The sequence below is a fragment of the Ammodytes marinus genome (genome assembly GCF_949987685.1).
Source record: "Ammodytes marinus genome assembly, chromosome: 22".
Lineage (NCBI taxonomy): Eukaryota > Metazoa > Chordata > Actinopteri > Uranoscopiformes > Ammodytidae > Ammodytes > Ammodytes marinus.
In genome coordinates this window covers 922,706-932,705 of record NC_137226.1, presented here as the reverse complement: position 1 = coordinate 932,705, position 10,000 = coordinate 922,706, and the positions used below count along the sequence as shown (strand labels likewise).

Below are 10,000 nucleotides of genomic sequence, written 5' to 3'. Positions count from 1 at the left end.
ATTATTGTGTAAAACTCAAATATTTTATGTTTGTCAATGATAAAATCATAATCTGCTGTATTTTTTTATTTTTTTATTTTTTTTTCCAATTTTTTTTTATTTTTTTTCAATGTTTTATTTTATTTTAATCTTTTTATTTTATTTCAAATAAGCTAATTATATTCCTAATGAAGTCAACTTAAACATTTTGAAGTCTAAATATAAAGCAGGAAGAACCTTATTTTATAGAGATGAATTAATAAATTACTGGATTGAGTTTGTGGGAGACAAATTTTGACTTTTTTGTTAAAATATTTGGGAAATTTGTGACATTTTTATCAACTTTTTGAAATTTTGTTTCACACAGAAGTTCAAATTTGCGATCCCAACGTTAGTAAATATTATATATTATAATAATTATAATTATTAGTTAAACCTTATCAGGGTTTTTTAAATGGTTTCCTGCTCATACAAGATGTGTGTAAGGATTTATTTTCTCTTAAAGTAGCTACGAGGAACTTTTAAATATTTCTGAAACAGTCTAATTTTTCCTTTGATGATCATAAATTACATGTAACAGCAAACGAGACCATCAGTGCAAAGAATGCTATTTTTTCTTAATGCCTTTGTCATGGGTATACGCTCACCCAGGAACAACAGCTGGCGTGGTAAAAACACTACCGCTTTTGTCCAAACGGGGCGCTAGAATTAACACACACTGGAAGTTCCTCGGAGCACCTTTTAAAGGACAAAATAATCAATTATTTTTAAGCACTGGAGGGAATAATTGTCTGTGAATTTTTTTTTTGTAGTATTTCTTTTAGTGTAAAACGTATTATTATGATATCATTTCTTAGTTTGTTCTCTAAAATACCAACGTAATTAGTAAATAAAGGCTTTGATTACATATAAAAACAATGTTTCCAATGTGATAAATAGCCACATGGCCAGTTATTGTCTCATTTATAATGTATAATGAATTTTATTGATATTATTTTAGATTTCGCCCAGCCAGCCCCAAGAGAATGTAAAGCACTTTGTATATCTTGCTGTCAGATTCCTGTGAACTGGATTATTAAGTGAAAATTAATAAATATCTGTAAAAATATATTTCATGTGTTTGTGTTTGTGAGTTTGTTATGTGGAATGTTTATTCATTTGATAAAATCAGTCAGCGTGGGCTAATTGCATTGAATTCCATTTATTTTCTGTAGGATTAGGGTTGGGCTATATAGGGTTGCTATCTCCCACAAGGAAAGTCTGACGCTCATGAAACTTACTACACTTATTAACATCAGTCATGCAAATATACCCACCAAAGGATTTGATTCTCGGATGAAGAGAAATCCATTTTGAGAGGGGGTGCTTTTCACGACTGGCACTTCACTGTTCTATTAGGAATAATGTAACTGCTATGCATGACAAACTCTCCTGGATGAAAGTTGAGGAGAGAGTGGCATGCAGCCTTATTTTGTATTTGAATAACATCTGTACCTCACGTAAACCCAGCAGCCTGTTTTCTATACTAGTACCTGTCAAGATCACACATAATTATGAAACCAGGCAGGCCTTAAGTTGTCGTTTCAAACAACCGAGACCTCGAACAAATGCACTGAAAAAAACTGTATTGTACAGAGCTATTGCATATTGGAACGGACTTCCGTACTGCCTCATTCTTAAGAGTAAAAAAATAGGATTTAGAAGGGAATTGAAAAAAGCTGTTTTGAGCAAAGAAATCAGGTTAAATTCAGTCAACCAGTGTTTGTAAAGCTGCAGAGTGCCTTATTTTGAATTCTTAGTTTAAACTTATATATAGGGACAGCTCTTAATGAAATGATCTCTGAATGTATACTTGTAGTGTGTATGTATGGTGCATGCAAATGTATTCTGTATGCTTACAATATGAACCTTTAGGCATCTAATGTGGGTAAGCGGGTGTGTGTATGCACACGGTATGATGTAGGCTATGATTTGAGTTTCTTCTTTTTTATGAGAAAAATGTAATTGCTGGTTTCAGATTTTTTTTGTGTATGTGATTCCTATTTTGGGAAAACTGTATAGGAATTGTTTTGCTTTTTAGGGACCCCAGGAAGAATAGTTGTCACAATGGTGACAACTAATGGGGATCCAACAAACAATAAACAAACAATAAACAATAAACAGCAAGCCAGTCCATTTTGGGCTGTTTACATTGAATTCCATCCACTTACAGGGTTGCTATCTCCCACAAGGAAAGTCTCACGCTCATGAAACTTACTCCACTTAGTAACACCAGTCATGATGTTTTAAACTTTTTCTTTGGGGTGTTGAACTTAAAATGTCCCAGGGAGAGAGAGAGACAGACCGCCAGCTTAGTGGGATTCGAACCCATCACCACGTGGTTGAATCGCTCCATGGCCCAGAAAGGTCCGAATGCACAACCGAGACCTTTCACACTTAAACACCTTTCTCTGCTCGTGTTTTCCTTCTATGATTAGGGGATTTGACTTGGAAAAATTGTCAGTGTCCAGATGAGGGTTTGAATTCCTATCCTTCCGATCACTAGGGCAGTGATCTTACCAACTGAGCTACTTAGATGGACAGATTATTTGAGTTACTTGAAGATATTAATACCTTACTTTGTCCCCCTGCACCTTTTAATCATGAGTATCACTTACTCGTTTTGATTGAATTTTTCAATAGTGGAACTAAGATGCGCCACAAGACCCTTTGATTCGAAAGATTCTCTTTATCCAGATGAGGAATTGAACTTCTGACCTTTGAATCCCTAGGACAGAAGTCTTACCAACTGAGCTATTTAGATAGACAAACATATACGTTACTTGAAGATTTTAATTCCTTTCTTTGGTCACCAGCACCTTATAATCGTGAGTATCAATTAAGGCTTATGTAACCTATGTCGTTTTTGAGTGAAAAAAACGACAGTGTAACCAATGTTAAGCCTAAGTCTAAGTCTAACAAGAAATTGAACATGGTGTACCGAATAAAATGGCCGGTGAGTGTATATGTATCACAAGCTGCTACGAGGAACTTTTAAATAATGCTGAAACAGTCTTTCTTTTTCCTCTGATGATCATAAATGACAAGTGAAAGCAAACGAGACCATCAGTGTAAAGAATGCTATTTTTTAAAAGTTTTTCCCTGTATAAATGTCAAATAGATTTTAAGCAGAGATGCAAATGGAAACAGTAGGATGGATATTAGAGCTATCTATAAAGCAATAAACATCTGTCTGTGTTGCTGCGTGTGTTTCTGTCTGTCTGTGTGTCTAGTGTGGTTAAACTACAAGTTCTTCTTCCTATAAATAACCCTACTCCCCAAGGTGGATTCGATCCTTGGATCTTCTGGTTACAAGACTAAGGCTTTAACCATTATGCCATCAAACCTGCAGTGATTCCCCACACTTAGTATGACTCATGTTTCCATTCAGACACTCGGACACTTTAGCTGGATAACATTAGCGGGATAAAATGTAATTGCAGATATGGGACTTGAACAAGTGGAAAAGGGACAGTGTAACCAATGTTAAGTCTAAGTCTAAACCTAAGCCTAAATCTAAGTCTAAGCCTAAGCCTAGGTCTAAGTCTAATGCTGCGTCCACACCAAATGCGAAAATTTGCGTTGCTCCGCGCGAACCGCGAAAAACCAAACGCCAAACGCATCATTCGCGCCGCGCGAGCACAATGAAATGCATAACTATGTAGTAGTAACTAAAAAAAATGTTTACTAAAAAAAATATATATTTAAAATTTTGTAGGAAGTGTAAAAAAAAAGTTACTGAAAATATTTTTTTTAAACATTTGGTAGGAAATGCATAACTATGTAGTAGTAACTAAAAAAAAATTGTTACTAAAATATTTTTTAATATATTTTGTAGGAAGTGCATAACTTTGTAGTAGTAACTAAAAAAATTGTTAGTACATTTTTTTTTTAAATATTTTGTAGGAAGTGCATAACCTTGTAGTAGTAACAAAAAATAATTGTTACTAAAAAAAACTATTTTTTAAAACATTTTGTAGGAAGTGCATAACTATGTAGTAGTAACTAAAAAATTTTTACTGAAAAAAAATATTTTTTTTATATGTTGTAGGAAGTGCATAACTTTGTAGTAGTAACTAAAACAATTTTTACTAAAAAAGATTTTTTTTTTAAACATTTTGTAGGAAGTGCATAACTTTGTTAGCCTGGCTCTGCCCGCCCGCCTACTTCCGGCCAAATTTTATTTTCCCTTCTGGGTGTACAGCCCATTTCCCAGTTTTGCCGGAGATTCGACAGCCGGTCCAATCAGCGAACAGAGCGAGTGGCTGAAAACGATGACGTCGAAGTCTCGCTCCAGTTTCAGTTGCCAGAAGCCGGCTCATGACACACGTGACGACCAAACGTTATGCGATTGGTTGGCTAATCCAGAGTGGCACTGGGCAGATCCAATAGTTTTAAACTTTAACAGACACCCGCCTCCATGAGTGAACGTTTGCCAATTACAGCACTGCCAGACCTTCTGTACAAATGAAATGAAGTACGATGGTCTGGTAGCACCAGGCTATAACTTTGTAGTAGTAACAAAAAATTGTTACAAAAAAAATTGTTACTGAAAATATTTTTTTAAAACATTTTAAAATGTTTTTTTTTTGTAACAATTTTTTTTTGTTACTACTACATTGTTATGCATTTCCTACAAAATGTTTTAAAAAAATATTTTGTAGGAAATGCATAACTTTTCCTACAAAATATTTTTTTTAAACATTTTGTAGGAAATGCATAACAATGTAGTAGTAACTAAAAAAAATTAAATTGTTACAACATTTTTTTTTAAAACATTTTGTAGGATTTTTCAAAATCTCAGTCTTTGACTGAAAACTACTGACTAGTTGTCTTCAGGTGTGAGTTGATTGTCTTTAGATGTAAGAGGGTTTCAGTCTTCAGTCTTTTCAAAGTCTTTTAAAAGTCCTCTAGTGTAAACCCAGCATAAGACTAAACCTAAACCTAAGACTAAGACTAAGACTAAGACCAAGACTAAGACTAAGACCAAGACTAAGACTAAGACTAAGACTAAGACTAAGACTAAAAGGAAACAGTAGGATGGATATTAGAGCTATCTATAAAAGAAGCATGTGTCATTTCTATTGTGGTTAAACTACAAGTTCTTCTTCCTATAAATAACCCTACTCCCCAAGGTGGCTTCGATACTTGGATCGTCTGGTTACCAGACTAGGGCTTTAACCATTATGCCATCAAACCTGTAGTGATTCACCACACTTAGTATGACTCATGTTCCCATTCAGACTCTTTAGCTGGATAACATTAGCTGGATAACATTTAATTGCAGATATGAGACTTGAACCTGCAACCTTTGGATCCCCAGCCCTAAGCATTACCCACTACACCACAGAGTCTGTATTACTTATGCTGTTTTGAGTGTATAAGCGACAGTCGCTTTGAGTGACTAAACCAATAGTATCCAGCTGCATCCCCGGAGAACAACACCCAGGCTACATTAAGTTACCTAAGAATTCTTCTTTTTTTAGACAAATAAACGTATTTATCGCTGAAATTAACATAACAAGATGTAAGATAGATAGATGTAAGAGTGTTTCAGTCCTCTAGTGTAAGCCCAGCATTAGTATCATTCATGTTGCCATTCAGACACTCGGACACTTTAGCCGGATAATATTCCATTGCTTCCATAAATTTATTCTTTATTACAATAAGATAGAAAAAGTTAGGGGTTCACATTTCAAGCCAACACCTTAAGCTTCAATTTAATGTAATGACTATTGAAAGATGTTTAGGTGATGAGCAATTCTCACTAGAGTAAAAAGTGTGCCTACTTACTCCGGTCTCCCCTACTTCATAACTCGACCCCTGCCATTTGAATCTTGACTCTTATCTGACCAACATTGATAATTGATTAATATTTCGCCTTCTCGTTTTTTTTTTCATAAACAGAGCGAAATTTGAGAAGATTATTTTTTTGGTCAGTCACTACTAAATAGTATGTTTAAAATGCAGTGCAAATTGAGACATTAAACTATGTACATTTCAATAAAAACAGATTTTTTTTGGCTGTTCTTAAATTTTTGAGTTGTATTGTAATGGCAAACTTGACAAATCAAAATGAGTGTGAATGTCATCATCATCATCATCATCATCATCATCTTCAACCGCTTATCCGAAATCGGGTCGCTGGGGCAGCAGCTTGAGCAGGGAACCCCAAACTTCCCTTTCCCGGGCCACATCAACCAGCTCTGACTGGGGGATCCAGAGGCGTTCCCAGGCCAGCGTGGAGATATAGGGCCGGTTTCGCAGACATGGATTAAGCCTAGTTCTGGACTAAATTGTACTTTCAATGGACAATCTCCATTCAAAATTCCATTTAGTCGAGGACTAGGCTTAATCCATGTCTGTGAAACTGGCCCATAATCTCTCCACCTAGTCCTGAATGTAAGTAAGTTAAAAAAAAAGAAGCGGAGACAACATTTGAAGACAAAATGTTTATATCTATATCTCTCTATCAGGCACTATAGTAAAGTTAAAGGCGCTACGAGGAACTTTTTTTAAATATTTCTGAAACGGTCTCATTTTTCCTCTGATGATCATAAACGAGACCATCAGTGCAAAGAATGCTATTTTCTATATAGTTTTTCTTAATGCCTTTGTCATGGGTATACGCTCGCCCAGGAACAACAGCTAGTGTGGTGAAAACACTACCGCTTTTGTCCAAGGGGGGCGCTAGAATGAACACACACTAGAAAGTTCCTCGGAGCACCTTTAATCATTGTATCGTTTAAAACACGGGCAAAGCGGCTTCCTGGGTCACATGGCACACAGCTTAGAAAGGACACAACAGACGACATCATGTGGTAAAATAATATACAGAAAGCTTACTCACTACAACGACAAAAATATGATATAAATACAAGAAATGAGAGACTTTGGAGACATTTTTCTCAATGTTTACAACCAGATATTGAAATGTACATTGTGATTAAAGGTGTAGTCAGTGATTCTGGAGAGTGAAGATGCTTTTTGGTCAAAATCAGTGAATATCTCCTCATGATTTTAGCGGACACAGTACAGACAGGTAGCGGATCGTGAGGAGATATTCACTGATTTTGACAGCAAAAAAAAATGATGACAAGCTTTCCCCAGAATCACTGACTCCACCTTTATTTCAGGGGGAAAATATAACCAGATAATATCATTAAAATATAATTTAATTCTCATTTTATAGCAAAACCACGTCTGTAAGAATATAACTAAACATTTTCTGTGGTTAAAGGTGCTACAAAGAACTTTTAAATATTTCTGAAACAGTCAAATTTTTCCTCTGATGATCAGAAATGACATGTAACAGCAAACGAGACCATCAGTGCAAAGAATGCTATTTTTATACAGTTTTTCTCAATGCCTTTGTCATGGGTATACGCTCACCCAGGAACAACAGCTGGCGTGGTAAAAACACTACCGCTTTTGTCCAAAGGGGGGCGCTAGAATTAATATAAAATGAAAGTTCCCCGGAGCACCTTTAAGAAGCGAAATACAGCGTTTTAGTTTTAGTTGCTACTGCAGTTCACAGCATAGGGTATGGCTTCTGATACAAAATCTAACTTTATTGATCTCGGGGACACACAACAAAACAAAACAAAACAGCTCATGAAGTTCCATAGAAATACATTGAGATGCTACGGAGAAGCTACATTTTCTTTGGATAGTGAAATACATTCAGAAAATTACAAAAAAAAAAAAAAATAATAATAATAATATTTACCTATAATTTAAACAATATCATTAGAAAACTGTCAAGTAGAGTACGCCATGTTAGTTGTTTATTTTATTTTGTCTTTTGTTTGTGTGTTCACTTTTTGTGTGTTTGTGAAAAAGACAATGATAGAGAGAGGGAGGGAGGGAGGGAGGGAGAGAGAGAGAGAGCGAGAGAGAGGGAGGGGGAGAGAGGGGGGGGAAGAGAGATAGATAGAAAGAAATATTTAAAAAAAATGAAATAAGCAAATTTTTACATCGAAACATTAACGATGTGAAACAGAAACCAAATGGCAAAACGTTTTCAGCATGAAGAAGATTTGGAATAAAACTATTTTTTTTAAACCTTCCACCAAATACATTCCTGTTAAGTTGTACTTTTCAGAAAGGACATTTTAAACAATAATACAAAAAAATATATTATGTATTTTTAGTATTATTATTTAAATGATATAGCCTATAATATATTATGTTATCTTAGAAAAAAAATAATCTGCAGAGGAGGCCTATGCCAATGGATAAATACAAATGAGAGGTTTCACATTCATAGTATATTCATAACTTTTTGGGCAATCACAAAATATTGTCTAGTTCATACACAATTCATCAAAACATAACAAATTTGGGCCGCTCTGGTGGCGTAGTGGATAGAGCGCGTACCATATCGTCTCCGGCCTTCGTTGCAGTGGTCGCGGGTTCAAATCCGACTCGTGGACCTTTACTGCATGTCATCCCCCCTCTCTCTCTCTCTCTCTCTCTCTCTGTCTCCCCATTTCATCTCTGTACTGTCTAATAAAGCTTGAAAATGCCAGAAAAAATCTTTAAAAAATAAATAAATAAGACTTTTCATAATGTGCTACAGTAAACCTGTCCGTCAAACCGCCGGCTGAACGTGAGGAGGAAAAGATGAATTTACAATCCGGCTGTTTTCACTTTGCTATTGGCAGTGACATCATCACTCCTTGGGCCTTGTGGCTGTTACTAAGCAACAAGTAGGTGCATTTTTAGACCATTTTAGGTTTGGCAGGAATTTGGAAAACGACTGTTGAAGATTAAAATAAAAACTGTCAACAAAAAAAAAAAAAACTGCAAAGAAAAAAAAAACTCCCTCTGATATGAGATGAATCATGTTTGGTGATAGCCCGTGTCCACACACACACACACACACACACACACACACACACACACACAACACACACACACACACACACACACACACACACACAACCACACACACACACACAGGATCTATTGTTAACTCTAAGGAGAAGATAGATGATTGTTCACGATCGTAGCTTCTTGTTTGAAGAGATGCTAACATGCCGACACACTGACTGCCCTCACTACTGTGTGTTTGATACGACCTTATTTGGTACATCCTTATCTGCCTCCACTAACAGACAGACACTGGAGCACTGAAAGAGCCCTACATGGGTTTCCCTGCATCTTTTTACAATACATTTTTTTCAGAGCTTAAAAATGAATACTTCACTCAAACGAAACCAGCGTTTTATCATTATAAAATCGCTATTATAATATAATGAATGAGGTTTTTCTTCCCTCAGTCTTCCCTTGGCCCAGCTGTCCTGTTAAACCTAACCCCTACATTTTCCCATGTGTTATGTCACACATGTAAAATGTAGGGTTAGACAGTGAGACCATAAAACACTCTTTCTGCCTTTTCTCAGGCTAGGATGAACCGATTTCTAAAACTTTCACACATTTATACTACATAGGATCTCAGAGTTCAATATCAATACACCTTCATATTCCCACCAGGTGAAGTAGGGCTTTAAATCAGGTCTTTGAATCTAGTGAAGTAACTAACGAATGGCAGTGTAAGTTCAGCTCTGGTATGATGGATTGCCTCGGGATAAAATGAGACACATGCTCGGTGCCCTGGGGCTTGTTTTCAAACGTTCCCTTCAGCAATGAGGACAGAATCTAGACCGTGCTGTGCAAAGTAGGTTTAAGTTCTGACCTGATTTTTACTGAGTAACTCTATAAGTCTTGGGTTGATATTTAAAGGTGCAGTGTGTAACTTTGGGTGTGTCAGAGAAGTGAAACATTTTCTAAGGTATATTCTCATAACTGAATAAACAAACTTTCCTCACAGGAAAATGTGATCCCTGGAACACTGTTTGAAGTTAGAAAGCTTCCTGAAAAGTTACGGTTTCACTGTTGTTATTGTTTACAGCAGCAGGGCCCACAGTTTGGTTTACAAACATATTCTAGTCTTACGTTTGGTTCCAGGTTCCTCAAA

The 10,000-nt window shown here is 36.0% G+C and overlaps 1 protein-coding gene across 1 annotated transcript in view; it reads left to right on the top strand.

The window, feature by feature from the left end:
- The window catches only part of ptprb (protein tyrosine phosphatase receptor type b), a 50,937-nt gene extending 50,894 nt beyond the window's left edge, over nucleotides 1–43 (top strand). Inside the window, exon 41 of the mRNA XM_080051294.1 lies at nucleotides 1–43. This exon is cut by the window's left edge and continues 703 nt beyond it. The gene's annotated coding sequence lies outside the window, so the exon portion shown is untranslated.
- Nucleotides 44–10,000: the final 9,957 nt, after the last annotated feature.